This window comes from Musca domestica, unplaced genomic scaffold (genome assembly GCF_030504385.1).
Source record: "Musca domestica strain aabys unplaced genomic scaffold, Musca_domestica.polishedcontigs.V.1.1 34, whole genome shotgun sequence".
Lineage (NCBI taxonomy): Eukaryota > Metazoa > Arthropoda > Insecta > Diptera > Muscidae > Musca > Musca domestica.
Window position 1 is genome coordinate 920,088 of NW_026712313.1, and position 21,011 is coordinate 941,098.

Below are 21,011 nucleotides of genomic sequence, written 5' to 3' on the forward strand. Positions count from 1 at the left end.
ACCTTGGAAGACAACATAAACAAATTTGTTGTTGCATTCATTTAGGGCGAATTCTTCATTACAACAATTTGTTTTGACATTTAATGGTGCCGTCAGCTGGGCTGATGCGATTACCTAGTACATCTACCTTGATCCAATCATTTAAAAATACGTTATGATTTAACCTTCACTCCTCTCTTCATAACATTCCAATATCCAGTACTCTTATTTCCTGTTGAATTGCTGTTTCTCTTTCTCTCTTGTTCCAATACAACAATTGTTACTCTTCAGGAAACTGTTACTGTTATTTCACTTATCTAGGCTTTCTTTGGTCACTCTCACCAACACCACACTACGAACCCAAAAAAAACCCTCTGTTGTTGTGTGCTATCTGCTGACGTTTGACAATTTTTCTACTCATTCGTGTTGAAACCGTTGTCTCAAGCGCATCGTAGACGGACCTTCGTTTAAGCTTCGTGTGAATGGGTAACGGAAAAAACGGCTATCTCACAAAACACAAAAAAACCAAAACATTTGTACAAGCAGCAGCAGCACCAGAAAAATAAATAAAACGCAACACAGACGCGCGCGTATTTTGTGTTGTTTTTTCGTTTTAATTTGAATTTGTTGTTATTATTCGATTTTATTTGTGTGTTGTTAAGTTTTGGGGGTTCCTCTTTGGATCTATCTTCTTTCTATAAGTTCTGCTGCTTTTGCTGCTGCTGTGTTTTTTTACGTGGTTTCACTGCTGTCACTCTGTTACTAAACACAATTGTTATTAACAAAAAAAAAAAAAAATAAAATAAAAAAGAAAAAAAAAAAAACGAATGAAACGAGATAGGTGCGTGTGTGTGAGAGCGAGTGTGCAGTGCTACGTGTATGAAAAAAGTAAATAAATAAATAACAAAACGAAGTGAATAAAACGCAAAAAACAAAAACGAAATTTAAAACACGACAACAGCGAATGTTTATATACAAAACGCACACACACACACAGCTGCAGACGTGTTTAAATATTATCGGTTTTTAAACAATCAACACAAAATGGAAATGGAAACACCAAGTTTTGAAATTTATTAAAAGAAAAATAAGAAAGTTTTTTTTTAATATATAATTTATGTATAGAAAAATACCTATAATATATAAAAATATATTTACCAATGTGTTTAAATATTAAAAAAAAACCAACAAAAGCTTTATTTGTATTAAAACAAAACCAAAAGTAACAAAACGAAAAATAGAAAAAAATTAATGATAAACCGAAGATTTCAAAACGTCGCGCGTGTGAATGTGTTAAATAGCTAGGTTAGCTAGCCGCTGGCTGCTCCCGTCCGTCTGGCCAAGTGTTTTCACATTGAAAGCTGTTTCGACAAAAAAAATTGTGTTTTTTTGCTGACGTCCGTAGAAAAGGTTTTCAAAAAAAAAGAAGAAATAAAAAATAAAAAAAATCATAAAAAGAAAAAAGGCAAAATGCAATGACAAGTGTCAAGCAAAAGTTAATCCCAGTCTATGGAAAGATGATGAAACACAGCTTTGCTTTAAAATAAAAAGAGAAATAATTAAAAAAAATATAAGTTTATTTTTATTTCTGTGACCACCAATAATTCAAATCAAATACCCCATTGCAATAATTTATTTTGGAGTTGCAACAAACATTAAAATGTAAGTAGTAAACAAGTGTTGTTGTTAGTTTTGAAACAATGCCAAGGGAAGAGTGTGTTTTGTACTCACTCTCTTGTTCGCTCTCTCTCTTACTTTTTGCAACTCTTAATTTCTTATTTGAAGAAAGTGAAAAGGGTTAATTTGTCGTAGGGTGTTACACTATTTATAATTCAAGAGCGGCTTTAGCGATATGGCTGGAAATTGATGAGGAGATAGCTTAGTGACAGGAGACGGATATAAGATATTATTTTATTCGTAAATGTACCAAAAAGTATTAAATGGTACCAAAAATTAAATCCATTGTCTATTCTCAAACCTAAAAGGGTGGAATTCTGAAATTTGGGATGAAGGTCGCTAATGGGTTTTAATGAAACTCGAACCTAAAGTGTACTAAAAAGTACTATATTTTGTACCATTTGGTATAAGAATGAAGGTGGGCACCTAGTGTTGATGTTGTTTTTGAAATGTGTACTGAGTGTAAGCTTACGTAAAATTTTGCTCGTGGGTCAGTCTTGGTGCGTTGGCGTGTGGTAAGGTTTTTTTGTTTTTGGGAATTTGTACTAAATGTACTAAAAATTGAATACTTTGTATTGGACAAACGGAATGAGCTAGAATTCTTAAATTTTGAATGGGAGTAGCTGATAGAGTGTAGGATATATGTGCTGAAGAGTTTTTTGGAAGTTCAAACTTTAAGGTTACGAAATGTTCTCAAATGGTACTAAACTTCTAAAATGGTACAATTTGGTATTATGCAAACGGATGGAGCTAGAAATTTGAAATTTGGTATGGGAATCAAGGTTGGAAAGTAATTATGATATATGAAGCTGATTTTGAAAATGTGCACCAAGTGTGCGAACTGTAATAAGTGGTACTAAATTGGGAACAGTTTGGTTTACAGTGAATGGAAAAGCTGGAATTTTAAAAATTTGTATTGGGGTCCCAGTTGGTGGTAGGTTTGCGATAAAGGGGAGTTTCTGAAAATGTGTACAAGTGCTTGAAAAATACCAAATGGTACTGTATTTGGTACAATTTGGTATTGGGAGAAGAGATAGAGCTTGAAATGTGCAATTTGGTATAAGTGTCGTTGTTCGTGTGTAATCTGGACATATGGGAGTGGTTTCGGAAATGTGTCCCATACAGGGCGAGATAAAAACAAGTAAAAAAAGCTGTAAGTTCGGCCGGGCCGAACTTTTAATACCCTCCAACCTCCACCAAAATAATATTAAAATCCGTTGAAAATTCTGTTAAAATCTTAAAAATACCGAATTCTTATACAACGCCGTAGACCTGCATAGGTAACTTTTGTCATAATTTATTACAATATTTAAATGCGGAACTTGAAGAAAAATTTGTTTATAATGTAGCTAAAATCATCAAAATACCGAATATAGAGGGTACCGGTATATGGGGGCTATACGAAGACGTGGACCTGCACAGACAATTATCTGGTATGGGCTGAAGTATCCATTACGAACTTCACATGCGAATTTTGAAACAATTCCGGTAAATAATATCGCTAAAATCGCTATGGGGGCTATACGAAGACGTGGACCTGCACAGATAATTTTCTGTCTTAGGCTGTAGTATCTATTACGAACTTCAAATGCCAAATTTGAAACAATTCCGTTGAATAATGTCGCTAAAATCATCCAAATACCGAATATGGGGGCTATATGATAACTTGGACCTACATGGCCCATTTACGAACTTAACCTGCCTACTTGCAAAATATACATGTGTGCAAAATTTTAGCCTTCTATCTCGATTTGTTCGAAAGATAGCGTGATTACAACAGACAGACAGACGACCAGACAGACAGACAGGCAGACGGACACACAGACAGACATACGGACAGACACACAGACAGACAGACGTCTTAGAATTTTACGCTGATCAAGAATATATATACTTTGTTGGGTCTGACATGACTATTTCGAGGAGTTACAAACGGAATGACAAAATTAATATACCCTCCATAGTATGGTGGAGGGTATAAAAAACCACAACAAAGTCAAAATCCATAATTTTTAGATTTTTTTTTAAATTTTATTGAATGAAAGCAAAACATTTCGGAAATAGCATCAAATTTTAGAATAATTTTCGATTTATTCGAATTGGTCATCTTTCGAATTGAATTATGGCCTTCAAACGGCCAATGAAACCGTCACACACTGCCTGAATGTTGCTCTGCTGTATTTTGGCCCATTCTTGGCGAAGCGCTTGCTTGAAGAGATCGACACTTTGGTATTTTTTAGTGCCAACCTTGCATTCCAAAATACTCCAGACACAATAGTCCAACGGATTGGTATCCGGAGATTTTGGTGGCCATTGTGAGCTGGAAATGAAGCGAGGAACCTCATTTTGTAACCATTCTTGAGTGCCGCGTGCTAAGTGCAATGGTGTTGGAATGTCCAAGATTTGCGGCCAAAATGTTTCGTGGCCAAGGCTTTAATACACCCTCCAGAATATTTGCTCGATAATATTTCGTATTTATTCTGATGCCACCGCCGATTAATACGAGCGGAGAGCGATCATCGGTTGTTATGGCGGCCCGCACCATTACCATGGCCGGCGCTTGAGTTCTGGTGGCCAATCGAAGGTGCACATTTTCAGCTGACCTCTTTGGCAAGTAAACACAATCATTTTGTTTTTTTTTACAAACTGCTGGACAGCGAATGTTTTCTCATCGGATAAAACCAAATGCGGCAGTTCACCACTTTCGGCCAAGCGAAGCAACTCTTTAGCTCTTATGAGTCTATTTTCTTTCTGCTGCGGTGTAAGTTCTTGCACTTTTTGGAATTTCAATGGCTCTACCCCGAGTTAATTTTTTAATATTTGCCAAATGGAATATTGCGATATGTTCAGCTCACGAGCCAATTTTCGGCCACTGCGGCGCGGGTTTCGATCAAGTCGCTTCTTTACTTTTCGAACCATTTCTACCGATCTTGCTGTTTTCTGCCGTCCACTTCCTTGACGTCGGGCTATGCTACCAGTATCACGGCAACGGAGCGATGTTACGAGACACAAAAGATTTATTCATATTTAAATGCTCGGGTGCTCTAGCGGTAGCCACTTGTGGTTTTCCAGCAAAATATAAAGAAATCACACTATCACGCTTGAATTCCATCACGAATAACTTTTTTTCTGGAAGATTCTCAGCAAAATGCAAAATGTAACTGGAATAATTTTAACATCTGTCGGACGAGTGGCTTAGAAATGACAGCAGTCTGAAGTTGGTTGCAGTTTTTTCATCTCACCCTGTATATCTGCTATAATTATTCGAAAAAAACCAAGTGGTACCAGATTGGAATTCCAAAATTTAATATTGAGGTCTCTGTCGATATGTGATTGTGGATGGAGAAAGGTTTCGGATATGCTTACTAAATGTTACTATATTTGGTGAAGTGATAGAGCTGAAATTCTGAAATGTTGATATTGAGGCCACTTTTGCTTTCTATGGTTTACATATGAAGACGTTGAAATTGTTTTGGGGGGAAAATTGTATATGGGTCCATTGTGCATTTGGTCGGGAGGTACCGTTACGAAGACGTTGTCCTGCACAGACAAATTTCTGTCTTAGGTTGTAGTATCCATTTCAAACTTCAAATACGAAATTTGAAACAATTTCGCTGAATAATGTCGCTAAAATCATCAAAATACCGAATATCGGAAGGTACCGTTATATGGGCGCTATACCAAAACGTGGACCTACCTGGCCCATTTTCAATACCAAAAGTCCTGCATCTACTTCCTTCCTTTCGTTCGGAAGCCAGAGTGATTTTCACAGATGGACGGACATCGCTAAATCGACATAGAATTTTATGCTGATCAAGAATATATACTTTGTGGGGTCTAACATGTATAATTCGAGGTGTTACAAATGGAATGACAAACTTATGGTGGAGGGTATAAAAAGACTTTTCGCTGACGAAATAGTTATTTAATATATTTATTTATAAGAATAAAATTGCATTTTATTTAAAATTGTGTACCATATTTGTTTTGCCAACATTTAGTTGACAAACTGTATACAACTTGATCTTTTATAGGTACCTTGAGATTTTATAATTTTTTTTTTCGCATTTTTTGTTTATGTAGTCAAAAGCCAAGTAAGCAAAAGAGTTTATTGCAAATATATGAATTCATACAGTTAGGCTTCTTTTTTACAAAGTTATTCAACCTTGCAATCATCGTGAGATGGGAAGAAGTTTACTCTGCCATTTGTGTGACCAGTATAAAGTTCTTTCCATGTCACATAAGGGAACATGAAGGATAATTTCGATGATATGCAAAGAAAATTACCCATTTAATATACCCCTCAAACAATGTGGGATGATATACCAGTTGATATTAGTACTGTTATTCATTCGTATTCCAAAGGGGTACGCATATCCAACTTCTGTGCCATCCCCTTCCCCCACCAAACATACGTGTGAACACAAATATCTTTGGTACTGCTTTAATTAAAGTAATTTCACGCATTTGCAAATTGTTTTGATTGGAGTTAATATAATGTGTCATTATTTCCGTCTGGTATCAAATCACACCATTCGCACCCCAAAGAAGGGAAATAGAAATTCTTTCTTCTCAATTATAAATAAATATACCCACAGAATTTTCTCTTCAATGGTGAGTTTAAATATTCTCCCTCTCCCATTCCATTCCAAAACAAAACTAAGCAAAACACTGTTACAATTTTGTGCTCTAGTTAAAAGCTTATTATTACAAACTTACGGTAGAATTGTTGGGGTTGGGAGGGGGTACTTTTCCTATTAAATGGGGGACAATTACAGTTCTCAGCCATCCAACCATCCATCCATCCATACTCTACTCATACATACAAGTCATTGTGAAGAGAGTGTAAGAGAGGGACGACAGTGTTTCCATTCGCTGTGATCTTTTGCAAAACGTAGAACTTTTCTTCAAGGTAAAACTGTTTTTAATTAGGTTTTGTTGCTGTGTGAGAGATTGGGTGGTGCGGGGGCTATGGGTTCTTGTTCATGTGTTATACTAATAATTGAGTGCATGTTGAAGAGTTTTTCCCATTTGATGTAAGTGGGGTTTGTAAGGGGTTGTAATAAAAATTTACATTTATTTGGGATTTACGCATATAAGATTTAGACATTAACAAGTAAAATAGTATCAGTCGGTTTTGACGACAGATGTATACCCCCAACGTTGAGTTAAGATTATTCAAACTGATGACCCTTTATGGGGGGAGGTTCCGAGGTAGTTGGACAATATTGACCATTTCGTATCTGATCTAAGACCAATATAAATATTACAACGTGCCAGATTTGGACTACAGGGTGAGATGAAAAAAACTACAACCAACTTCAGACTGCTGTCATTGCTAAGCCACTCGTCCGACAGCTGTTAAAATTATTCCAGTGATCGCTCATTATATTGTTTACAAGCGTACAAAAGCATTTTGGGAAGAATTAAAAAAAAATCTTATTCGTGAGGGAATTCAAGCATGATAGTGTGACTTCTTTATATTTGGCTGGAAAAACCACAAGTGGCTATCGTTAGAGCAATCCACCATTTAAATGTGAATAAATCTTTTGTGGCTCGTACCATCGCTCGTTACTGTGATACTGTTAGCGTAGCCCGACGTCAAGAAAGTGGACAAAAGAAAACGGCAACATCAGCAGAAATGGTTTGAAAAATAAAGAAGAGTCTTGATAGAAACCCCCGCCGCAATGGCCGAAAAATGGCTCGTAAGCTGAAAATATCGCAATAATCCATTCGGTAAATATTGAAAATGAGCTGGTGGTAAAGCCATTGAAATTCTAAAAAGTGCAAGAACTTACACCGCAAAAAAAGAAAATAGACTAAAAAAAGAGCTAAAGAATTGCTTCGCTTGGCCGAAAGTGGTGCACTGCCGAATTTGGTGTCTTTTCTCCGATGAGAAAATATTCGTTGTCCAGCAGCTTGTAAACAAACAAAATGATCGTGTTTACTTGCCAAAGAGGTCAGATGATCAAGCGCCGGTGGCCACTCAGCACGCGCCACCTAAGAATGGTTATAAAATGAGGTTCCTCGATTAATTTTCAGCGCACAATGGCCACCAAAATCTCCGGATACCAATCCGTTGGACTATTATGTCTGGAGGACTTTGGGAAAACAAGGTTGGCAAGCGCTTCGCCAGGAATGGCCTAGAATACCGCAGAGCAACATTCGGGCAGTGTGTGACGGTTTCATTGGTCGTTTGATGGCCAAAATTCGTGCCAAAGGTGACCAATTCGAACAAATCTAAACTTATTCTAAAATTTGATGCTATTTCTGAAATATTTTGCTTTCATTCAAAAGATAAAAAATGTAAAAATGATGGCGTTTGACTTTGTTGCAGTTTTTTTTCTCACCCTGTAAGAGTTCGATTGTCTTTAAATTACACACATCACAATATGTTTATTAACCCACGGTCTGGTGTGGAGATGGGATATATCGGTAGACTACTTCTGGTACCTCCCCCACAAAGGGTCAACATTTTGAATATCAATGAAGTTAATTAAACGCGCAACTATCATCAGATTCCATTCAGACATCTGCACATCTCAATATTTCCATCAACATAAGATCTGTTATAAAGATGGAATATATCTGACTATTTCTTCTGGTACCTCCCCCAGAAGAACAAAAAAAAAACGTCAAATAAGAATCCGAGTCTTTTCAAATTTCATATGAATATGGAATTTATCGGAATTCATAAGTTCGCATAAAATTGGATATAAATACCAATATATTTTTTATCTGTTTAAATGAATTATGAAAATGGAATACTTCGGTGGGATATATCTGGTACCTCACACACATTTTAACGTTTTCTAAAAAGTATCACATACAAAGTGAAGTGATATATAGTACACTAGCTGAACCCGGTGCGCTTCGCTACCCCTTTTGATTTTATATGCATGCAAAATTTTATTTACGAATATATGTTGGTTAAAAAAAAAAAAAAAAAACAAATTTAAAAATTAAAAAAAAAAATTATTGCACTACTTTAATGCGGAAATAACCAAAACCATTAGAAAAGCAGTAACATGACATACATACACGAAGGGTTTGTCCTTCGGATTTATTTATTTCATAGCAAATACCAAGCGTGCAGTAAACTGCAATCTATTGAAGTTGAGTGGCCTTTCTATTGCAATTAGTGAATTCGAGATAGCAACATACTTCGCCGTAATAAGCGTATTTCAAATCAATTGTTGTGTTGTTTTTTAGTGTTAGCTAAGGCGGTGTGGGTCAATGGTTCTTATTAAAATGATATCCCAATCTGAACCGGTTTAAATATAATTTTAAAAACAATTACTTTTACACCAAATTCCGCCACACCTTTCATATTTCATTGAAATTGGTGCGTCAAATATGTGAAATCGGCCGATAATATATATATGGGAGCCATATCCAAATCTTAACTAATTTCCAATTAATTTGTCACATTTATTATTGTAACCAAATTCCGCCACACATTTTGAATTTCATTGGTATCGGTCATATATATCATGTTTAGTGCATAACATGTATGAAATCGGCCGAAATATATATGTTAGCTATATCCAAACCTCAACTGATTTTAATATAATTAGGCAATTTTTTCTGGTGCCAGATTTTGTCTCTCTCGCTTTGGGTGCATCAGATATGTGAAATCGGCTGAGTATATATATGGGAGCTATAATCAAATCTGAGCGTATTTGAATATAATTTGTCAAATTTATTTTTGTACCAAATTTAGCCACTCATGCCGAATTTCATTGGAATCGGATATACGTATCGTGTTTTGTGCATCAAATATGTGAAATCGGCGGAAAATATATATGGGAGCTATATCCAAATCTGAACCGATTTTAATATAATTTGACTAATTTATTTTCTAATCAAAATCCCGTTACATATTCCAAATTTCTTTGGAATCGAACATACATATCGTGTATGGTGCATAAAATACATGAAATCGGTCGAAAATATATATGAGAGCTATATCCAAATCTGAACCGATTTTAATATAATATGACAAATGTATATTTGTTTTAATTTCCGCTACACATTCCAAATTTCATTGAAATTAGAGATACATAGCGTGTTTGGTGCATCAAATACATGAAATCGGTCGAAAATATATATGGGAGCTATATCCAAATCTGAACCGATTTCAATTTAATTTGACCAATTCATTTTGGCTCCCAATTCCGTTACTTATTTTAAATATCATCACAATTGGAAATACATATCGTGTTTGGTCCACCATACATGAAATCGGCCGAAAATGTATATGGGAGCTATATCCAAATCTGAACCGATTTCAATATAATTTGTGAAATCAATTTTTTAGATAAAATCTATCACACGTTTCAAATTTCATTGAAATTGGGGATACATAGCGTGTTTGGTGCATCAAATGCTTGAAATCGGCCGAAAATATATATGGGAGCTATATCCAAATCTGAACCGATTTCAATATAATTTGACAAATTTATTTTCAGATTAAATCCCGTCACACATTCCAAATTTTATTGGAATCGAACGTTCATATTGTGTTTGAGGCATCAAATAAACGAAATCGGTCGAAAATATATATGGGAGCTATATCCAAATCTGAACCGATTACAATATAATTTAGCAAACTTATTTTTGTTCCAAATTCCGTTACGTATTCCAAATTTGGAATGTATGTATCTTCAACCAATCAATAGATATGTGCATATAAAATCTAAATTTTTGGGAGGTACCTCCGATTCTGATGCTATATCTCCAGTTCCAAGTGGAAATTCAAAAATGTATATAGCCTATGTTACTTTCAGGCGATGTTGCAGTATATATGGAAATTTTCAGGAAAATCTATTCAGCGGTTTTCGAGTCCATAAATTACAAACAAACAAACAAACAAACATTTTCCTCTTTTATAGATATAGATACCTGGCACTTCGCAATATTTATACCATATATATTTAGGTCCGGTACGACATGGACAATATTGGCCCATTCTATCGAAATCTACTCCATAGAGGGTCAACAATTGGAATAATCATAACAGAAGGTGAAATATATTTGAATGATCGAACATTGGCTGAGGGCATGCATCTGTCGACAAAACCGACTGATACTTTTTAACCTATTTAATATAGATAGAGATTTAGTAGCATTGAGTACTTTTTAAGTATATAGGCTTTATAGCAGGCCCTTCTTGGCCATTGATTTTGATTACCTCCAATTCTACTGAATTCCCCATCTCTGATTTTAGTTAAGGTGTAACTATGTATGTACTTTCAAAGTACCGCTCATTAAAACAACACTCTGCCATACAAAACTAGGACAAACCTAACATACATACATGTATGTACATTTCTGACGAATACCACTATATTTAATTTTGTGTTTATCCCCCCTTCTCCCCCACACGTTCATAGCAACAACAACACCAACAACAATGTCACTCATTCGCATTGTCAGCATATAAGAAAATAAACACACCATCATTACTTGGCTTGGTTGGGTAATCTACGTTTCGTAGCACTGGGAGAATGAGGGTACACCCCCACCTCTCTCTCTCACACACACTCACTCACTCCATTGTGCATTCAAATAAAATACTCTGTTTGATGATGGCGGAGAGGTGTTTGTTGTTTAGTTCACTGCACCTTGCACTTGTTCGCTGATGTTTGCTCTGCTGTTGTTGTGATGGCTATTAACCGTGTTTTTTCTGACATAATCTTGGTTGTTATCATTGGATTTTAAGATGCTTAGTTTGTTGTTTGTGTTGTTATTGTTGTTGCAGTTGTTGTCTGTTTGTTTGTTCGGGTCGTTTCATTTGAAAGTGAGTGCGAGAGAGAAAAAGGGTTAAGTTGTCAGGTCGTTGGTCTTGAAAAATGTTAATTAAACATTCATTTAAATATTGTATTTAACAGCTGAGAAATGTCGTAGTACGACGAAGCTTATCTAATTTGGGTCATCTCAAAGTTGGACATTGTTTTTTTATTTTATTCATAAAAAAAGTTTTAGAATCGTTTCTATCTATAAAAGACATGCAAAATACATAAGGGTTATAGAAGAGCGTATGAAGTTCTCCGACCAAATCAGAACCACAGGAGATTTTTGAAGAATATTTTTCAAGTAAAAGGTACGATTTCTAAGGGATCTTGATCCGAAAATTTAAAAAAAGTAGGTTTGAGCTTTTAGTACCCTTCAGCATTTTGAAAGAACTTGAAAATTAAAAAAAAAAAAACAAGTTAAAAAGTATCAGTCGGGTTTATCGACAGATGTATACCCTCGATTATTTAAATATGTATATTTTGACTTGTGTTATGATTATTCAAACTGTTGACCCTCTATGAAGTAGGTTCTAAATGAATGGGCCAATATTGTCCATTTCGTATCGGACTTAAATAAATGTGATAAAAATATTGTGTCATGACAGGTTTGGACTACATCGACTACTTTCTTCATTTTATAAGAGATATTTGATAATTATTAGAAAATGTTAAATGCGTGAGGTACCGATAAACCGAAGTATTCCATTTTTGTACTTCATCTAATCCAGATAAAAATATTGATATGGGAAAATTTACAAGAAAATCGAACATTTATATCTGATTTTATGCAAAATCATAAATTCTGATAAATTTCATATTCATCTCAGGTTTCTGCTTGAAAGAAATATTTAGACATAACAAGTTGTAAGGATTCGCAGACTTGTTTCGCAAGTTATGACAGATAAAAGTATTGAAAATTGTAACCCTTTGTGGATGAGGTACCAGAAGGGGTTTGCAGATATATATCATTTATTTCACTTTCTTTGGGTATTTGGTTTATCAAAAGCTTGAACCCTATGTGGGGGAGGTATCAGAAGAAATGATCCGATCGTTATCATCTTCATAACATATCTTGCGTTGGTGGAAATGTTGAGATGTACCAAGTCTGAATGGAATCGGATGTTAATTTCCCGTTTTATTAGCTTCATGGATATTCAATATTTTGAGCCTTTGTGAGGGAGGTAGCATAAAAAATGGACCGATATATCTCATCTTCACAACAGATCTTGAGTTAGTAGGAATAAAAGGATGTGTGAAATATAAAGAGAATATAGTACATATTTCGGATTTCATTAACGTTATGGTTATTCAAAACTCTGACCCTTTGTGGGGGAGGTACCAGAAGAAATGGTCCGGATGGATCTCTACCGTCTTTACAGTTGTAGCCTGTGTTGATAGAAATATTCTGATGTGAAAAGTCTAAATGGAATCGTATGTTAAATTCGCGTTTTATGAGCTTCATGGGTATTCAAAAATTCGACCTTTTGTGGGGGAGGTACTTGATTGAGTTGAACGATATTACCTTTTTGCACCTGACCTAGGACAGATGCAAATATTAAGATTTGCAAAGTTGGATCAAAATCGAATTGTCGCTTCTCTTTCTGTTCAGAAAATATATTTTTTGAAAATTTCGTCCTTTTGTGGGGGAGGTACGAGAAAGAGTGGACCGATGTATTCCATCTTAACACCAGACCTTGGGTTAATAAAATTATTGGGATGTGTGAAATTTGAAGACAATCGGATTCTTACATCACATTTTATAAAAGTTGTAATTATTCAAAATGTTTACCCTTTATGGGGGAGGTACTTGATGGAGTGGACCAATATTATACATTTTTGCATGTAGAACTGACGCATATATTAGGATTTGCAAAGTTGGAGAAAAAACGGATTATTGCTTTTTTTCTGTGCAGAAAGAAATATTTTTTGAAAATTTCGTCCTTTTTTGGGGGAGGTACCAGAAGGATTGGACCAATATTGCCCATCTTAACACCAGACCGTCGGTTAATAAAAATATTCGGATGTTTGAAATTTAAAGATAATCGGACTCTTATATCACATTTTATAAGAGTTGTAATTATTAATAATTCTTGGAGGACTTCTACGGCTAGTGGAAGTTTTTTTTTACCTTCAGAAGACGTTTAAAATATCTTCTGAGTCTTGAGGTGCTACTATCTAGAGAAGTCTTTGAGACTTCCATAAAGGACTTATATCTCCATAAGGGACAGGATCTCTGCATAGAAGTCTTCTAGACTTCTGCTAAAAAAGCAAATGGTCTTATGTCCATAGAAGTTCTGGATAATATTTTCCATTTAGAAACACTCTTGATGGTCTCCTTCCCATGGGAGATATATAAGAGGTCTTGCGGCTATAGAGACTCACTGGGAGATCTACCAACACCTTGAAAATGTCTTTTTCCCCATTTTACGTAAAGAAGGGACTAAGTCCTACTATCTAAAGAAGTCTTGGAGACTTCCATAAGGGACTTATATCTCGATCAGGGACTGGATCTTTGCACAGAAGTCTTCTAGACCTCTTCCAAAGAAACAAATGGTCTTAGGTCCATGAAGTCGTGGATAATATTTTTCGTATAGAAACACTCTAACTCTAAGGATGGTCTCCTTCTCCTGGGAGAAGTTTGAGGCTTCCATAAAGGACTTATATCTCCATAAGCGACTTATATCTCTGCATAAAAGTTTTCAAGACCCCTGTCAAAGAGACAAATGGTCCCAGACCCATAAAAGTCCTGGATAATATTTTTTCATATAGAAGGTACCCTTCCCATTGGGACATAGGTCGTGTGTCAATAGAGGTCCACTGGGAGATCTATTCACAGAAGATATTTCCAAGGTATTTTCTCCATCTTACATACACAAGTAGTCCTACTATGTAGAGAAGTCTTTGAGGCTTCCATGAAGACTTCAATCTCTACAAAGGACTGGATCTCTACTTAAAAATTTTCTAGACCCCTGCCAAAGAAACAAATGGTCTTAGGTCCACAGAATTCCTTTATAATATTTTATCGTATAGAAGCGCTGTTGTTGGCCTCCATAAGGGATTGGATCTCTTCATAGAAGGTTTCTAGAACTCTGCCAAAGGAGCAAATGCTCTTAAACCCATAGAAATTCTGGATAATATTTTTATAGAAAGTACAGAAGGGCTCTTGGTGGTCTTCTTTCAGTGGGAGATACATGAGAGGTCTTGTGTCTATAGGGGCCCAAGGTCTTTCTTTCTATCTCACACAAAAAAGAGGATTTTTATATAGTAAGAACATGGAAAGTCCTAATATGTAAAGAAGTCTTTAAGGCTTCAGGAGGTCTCATATCTAAATAACCCTCTCCTATTTACGTGTAAACAAATATGTCTCCTAAACCTATAAGAATTATACCAATGTAACTTATGTAAATTTCCTTACGAAACTTGTCATCAACTTAGTCCTCGTCTCTACCTCCTGCCTCACTCATACTTTCTCCCCCTTTGTTCCAATTTATCATCCAATCCACAAAAAAAATTGAAACGAAACGAAAAAAATGCTAATGTGATTATCATTTTCATAAATCACGAACGAAAAATTTGTTTATAAGAAACCGCTTCCCCTAACAACAAAAGCAATAACAACAGTAATCATAATAACAACCAAACAAAGTTCGCCAGTCGGTCTGTCCGTTTGTGTCTCTTAAAAATAGTTTAAATGATGTTACTGTCGTTTTTTGTTGCTTTTGTTGTCATTGCCATAAATTGAGTGTCAATCATGTTTTTCCTTTTTTGTTTCGTTTATTTTTCGAGCGTGTGTCTGTGTGTGTTGGAAACGGAAAAGGGGTTATTTTGTTGTGGATATTTGGGTGGGGGCATGGTTAGAAGAGGGAGGTAAATTTCATTTCGAAATGCAGATAATGGGGGGTATTCCCATCACATTTTCTTTGGCTGAGTAAATATTTTGTTGACTATCTACAAATAGACATGTGAGTACGCACATACATACATGCACATTGTCTGGGTGTTGATTGGTATTTGCTTTATGCCGTTTATTTGCTACGAGGATCGAATTATAAATGAAATTCACAACAATTTTTTGTTTGTTTTATTTTTGTTTTGAAAAAAGTAATGAAAGTGTTTTCGCGTTTTTTTTTTTTGTTCGGAATGTGTGTCACTACATAATAACTCATACATATTTATGTTGCAAATACTTTGTATAAATGTATGACTAATTTTTTTGGTCTTCCACGGAAGTTACACCTTTGGGTCTTATATTTAGAGATGACCTTTAGATCTCCATTTAGGAGAATTCGGGATTATCAGAACATATTTTTAGACGACTAAAGATTTTTTGAGCATTTTTTAGGGAGATCATCAAAGGAATAAATCGAGGATATTTTAAGGGTATTTAGAGTTAAAATAATCAAGGATTTCTTAGACTCTCGGAGCCTTAAAACTATAATTTCTTAGCATATTATAAGGCGACTATAAGATCTAAAAAATTGATTTTTTAAATTATTTAATGACGACAATTAGAGCATATTAAGATTATCTCGGGAGGCTATTAAATCTATCAAAGCATATTTTAACGATTCTATCAGTGGTATTTACCGTATATTTGTAAAGCCTACTTTTGAGCGACTATTAGAGCTAAAAAGCGTGCGCGATTTTTAAAGCATATTTTTATGAGTCTATTAGTGGTATTGTGTGTCGATTTTTAAAGCAAATTTTTGGGAGAACATCAGTAGTATTGAGTAAAGCATACCTCGGGGAGGCTGTAAGACCTATAAAACGAGTTATTGAACGAGTGTCTTCAAAGCCGCGGATTTTTAAAGTATATTTTTATGAGGCTATTGTGCGTGTTTTTTAAAACATATTTTTGGGAGTACATCAGTAGTGCTGAGAGTGGATTTTAAAGCCTATTTTTGACGGCTGTAAGATCTGTAAAACGAGGTATTGAACGAGAGTCTTCAAAGCCCACTTTTGAGGGACTATTAAAGCTAAAAAGCGTGGATTTTTAAAGTATATTTTTATGAGTCTATCAGTGGTATTGTGTGTGGTTTTTAAAGCATATTTTTGCTAGTAATCGGTAGTATTGAGTGTGGATTTTAAAGCCCATTTTTGACGGATTATTATAGCAATTAGTGTGCATTTTTAAAGCATATTTCTAGGAGTCTATCATTGATATTGATCGTGGATATATATGAAATATTTTAGGGAGACTATTAGTGCTATTGAGCGTGGACTTTTAAAGCATATTTTTGGGAGTCTATCAGTGATATTTTGCGTGGATTTTTATTAAAGCATATTTTTGGGAGTCTATCAGTGATATTTAGCGTGGATTTTTATTAAAGCATATTTTTGGGAGTCTATCAGTGATATTTAGCGTGGATTTTTATTAAAGCATATTTTTGGGAGTCTATCAGTGATATTTAGCGTGGATTTTTATTAAAGCATATTTTTGGGAAACTATCGGCGCTATTGAGCGTTTACATTTATAGCATATTTTAGGTATTGAGCGTAGATTTTCAAAGTATATTTAAGGGAGTCTATCAAAGCTATAAAGCGTGAATATTTATAGCATATTTTAGGGAGGCTGTTAGTGTTGTAAAGAGTGGACTTTTAAAGTATGTCTTTGGTATTGAGTGTGAACTTTTAAAGCATATTTTTGGGAATCTATAGGTAGTATTAAGCATGGATTTTAAAGCGTATTTTTGGGAATCTATAGGTGGAATTAAGTCTAGATCTTAAAGTATGTTTTTGGGAGGTTTGAAAGTTAACGTGGATTTTCAAAGCATATTTTTGGGAGGGCATCAGTGATATGGAGCGTAGATTTTTCAAGCTATGGGAGCTATATCCAAATCTGAACCCATCTTAACAAAATTTGGCAGAGGTATTTCTGGACTGTATCTGATATCTGGTACCAAATATCATTCTTGTGAAATGATTTATGTACTTGCTTTTAAATCGGGATATATCGGGACTACAAATACGTATTTTCAAACGGTTTTTCGGAGGGATATCCAGCAATACATTTGGATATAAATAACTACTAAGGTTAAACAAGTGATTAAGTAAAAGGCACGGATTTTTCGACAAAAAAGTGAACATTTTTTAAACACTTTTTGAGAAATGAGAGTATTGATTTTTAAGAGATTTAAACATGAGCCATATAAGGGCTATCTAAGGACTAAGAACATTCGATTTTTGGGAGTCCTAAACATGGACTATTTAAAAACTGTCTAAGGACTAAAAGCTCGAAGTTTTGTGGGACAATCTGAGTAGTAAACATAGCGGAATTTAAAATTACTATATTCGGACTAAAATACTAAGATTTTACAATCAAAAATGGAGATCTACCTAAGGACTAAAAAGGATGGATTTGTAAGGACTAAGGGACATGGATATTTAAGGTACTATTTGAAGCTTAAAAAGTGTGGATTTTTAGTGACCATCGGAGGACCATAAACCGTGAATTTTAGAGGAATGAACAGCGTGGATTTTTATGGACTGTCTGGGGCCTAGAAATCCAGAATTTCATAAGACTAAAATGCCTGGTTTTGAAGGACAGTCTAAGCGTGGATATTTTAGGAACTAATAAAGGTATGAAAAGTAAAAAGCAGTTAAGTTCAGCAAGGCCGAACTTTTAATACCCTCCACCATTTTGAAGAAACTTGACAAATTTTGATTTTTTAAGGACTACCAGGACTGAAATTCGAGGATTTAAAAAAAAACTTTTGAAGAATTATGAAAAGTTCAATTTTCATGGGGGACTATAAGAGCTGAAAGATTTATGTTTTATTATACCCTCCACCATTCTATGGAGGGTATATTAGCTTTGTTATTCCGTTTGTAACTCCTCGAAATATTCATAATAGACCCTACAAAGAGTATATATTCTGGATCAGCGTAAAATTCAAAGACGACCAGCGATGTCCGTCTGTCTGTTGTAATCACGCTATCTTTTCAACGAATTGATATAGAAGACTAGAATTTTGCACACATGCATAGTTTACCAGTAGGCAGGTTAAGTTCGTAAATTATATATATAACGGTACCCCCCGATTTTCATGATTTTAACGACATTATTTATAGGAATTATTTCAAATTTCATATTTAAAGTTTGTAAAAGGTACTACAGCCTATGGCAAAAATGTTTGTATGCAGGTTCACGTCTTCGTATAGCCCCCATATAACGGTACCTCCCGATATTCGGCGTTTTAATGATTTCAGCAACATTATTCACCGGAATCGTTTCAAATTTCGTATTGAAAGATCTTAATGGGTACTACAACCTGTCATATGCAGGTCCACGTCTACGTATAGCTCTCATATAACGGTACCTCCCGATATATTTGGCATTTTAATGATTTCAGCAACATTATTCGCCGAAATTGTTTCAAATTTCGTATTGGAAGATCTTAATGGGTATTACAACCCATTGCAAAAAATGTCGTATGCAGGTCCACGTCTTCGTATAGCCGCCATATAACGGTTTTAATTTAAGTGGTAGTTTTCGGAATTTTTTTGAAATTTTTGGAGGGTATTAAACGCTCGGCCCGGTCGAACTTAGATGTTTTTACTTGTTTTTTTTTGAAGAAAAGCAGCACAGAGGTTCTTTTGTACATTTCAAAAAGGGACTACAAGATTGAAATTTGGATTTTTTTCTCCTATAAAAGAAAATATCAACTTCTGATTATCTGTCCGAAGAGGCACTTTGGTCTTCTAAGCGATAGGCACAAAAATTATTTTCGATATAATTTCAGTAAAATACTCAAAAAATATCAGGAAATCAACCATAAAAGAGAAATATTCTGATTTTCTACAAGAAGTAGCGTTGCTTGTATTTTAATCTGAGTATAAAACATTTATACAAATAAATAATCGTTTCTATAGAAGAGACCGCTTACTTATATTTCGTACAATAAAGTAGAAAATTTACTAGTCCTCCTCGACAATACGATTTACTAAACTTCGATAACATTCCTGGTCTGCTATTTCACTATTAAAAATAAAAATTTAGTCATATATGTGAAGAAGAACTTCTAATATTCTATGCAAAGATTAATATCTGATTTTCTATGAACACTTTCTACTCTTCCCTTAGAAGCCTCCATAAAACAACCTTCTTGATAATTTCAATGGATTTTGATTTTTTTTCCGAAACATTTAATTCCACTGGTTCGTAAAACAATATTATTTGTTTTTTAATGGCCACTAAAACTCATTATAAATTATTAAACATCTTTGCATGGCTCATAGTTCGCCAACTGACCACCAAGAGCTATTGTAAAGTAGCAAAACCAGATACGTTGAGAAGAAAAAAAAAAAAAACATCAAAACTAAAATTAATTGTGGTGGCCTAAGCTACTTTGTGGTAATGATAAATCCAACAAATTCGTCATTCGTAGTAAAAATTGTTTATGAACGAACGTTGATGCGGGAGATGACGAATTAGAAAAAAATAACAAATAAGAAATTGCTATCTTTAAATCCGATTATGGAAAAGATTTAAAAAAAAATCAACTTTGATAAAAGAGATTTGGGAAAGAAGAGATGTGGAAGGTAGGTTATTTGTGGTTGGATCTGCTTGGCAATTTATGAAAGCGAATTCAGGCAGTTTTGGACTACAATTTTAGAGAGTAAATCTATGTCTTTATTAACAGATTTTTTAATAATATTGCAGAAATTCCAGTAAAAGCCTTAGAAATGAAAGCTTTCTTTTAAATTAAGAGGTAAATTAAATTGCTCTACAATTTTTGTGATTTTTTTCCAAAAAAAAAAAACGAAAAAATATTTTTTTCTCCACGAAAGGTCTGCTTTTAGACTTGAAAATCCACTGCTCATTGTATGGTTTACTTCTTTTGAAATTATTGAAAATTCTGTTTTACGTTATAGAAATTATTGTGATTCCACTGTTTTTTTTTAATTCATGTGCTTGTTTAGGGGTCATTATAATAATTCCCAAATCATACCATATATTGTGGTTGTTTTATTCTTACATGAATAAATTATGAATAAAAGCCACAATAAATCAATGTTAAATTTAAAATCTTTAATTTGTTAGTACCACATTGAAATTATTGTGAACTATAAGACTGATGAGTCAGGAGCAAAGTTATAAAAAAAATTAAATTAAAAACAAGTTAAAAAGTGTCAGTCAGTTTTGCCGACAGATGTATACTCTCAGCCAATGTTCGATTATTTAAATATATTTTGATTTCTTATTATTCAAATTGTTGACCGTCTATGAAGTAGGTTCCGAAAGAATAGGCCAATATTGTCCATATCGTATCAGACTTAAATAAATATGATATAAATATTGTGACGTGAAGGTTTGGACTATATTGGTTACTTCCTTCACTTTATATGAGATCTCTTCATATATAGTCGACAGAAGTATTCCATTTTCATACTTCATCCAACACAGATAAATACTGGAATGAGTTACATTACCAAAAAATCAGGCATTTATATCAAATTTTATGCGAAATCATAAATTCCATATTTATCTCGGGTTTCAGGTTGAAAGAAATCGTTGACTTGTTTCGCAAGTTATGACAGACAGAAGTTTTGGAAATT

General features: G+C 34.4%; 1 protein-coding gene across 1 annotated transcript in view; it reads left to right on the forward strand.

Annotated features, from left to right (window-relative positions):
* Nucleotides 1-378: 378 nt before the first annotated feature.
* Nucleotides 379-21,011, forward strand: part of LOC101889377 (titin) — a 113,527-nt gene continuing 92,894 nt past the window's right edge. The window contains exon 1 of the mRNA XM_059125652.1: nt 379-1,641. The gene's annotated coding sequence lies outside the window, so the exon portion shown is untranslated. The remainder of the gene's footprint in view (nt 1,642-21,011) is intronic.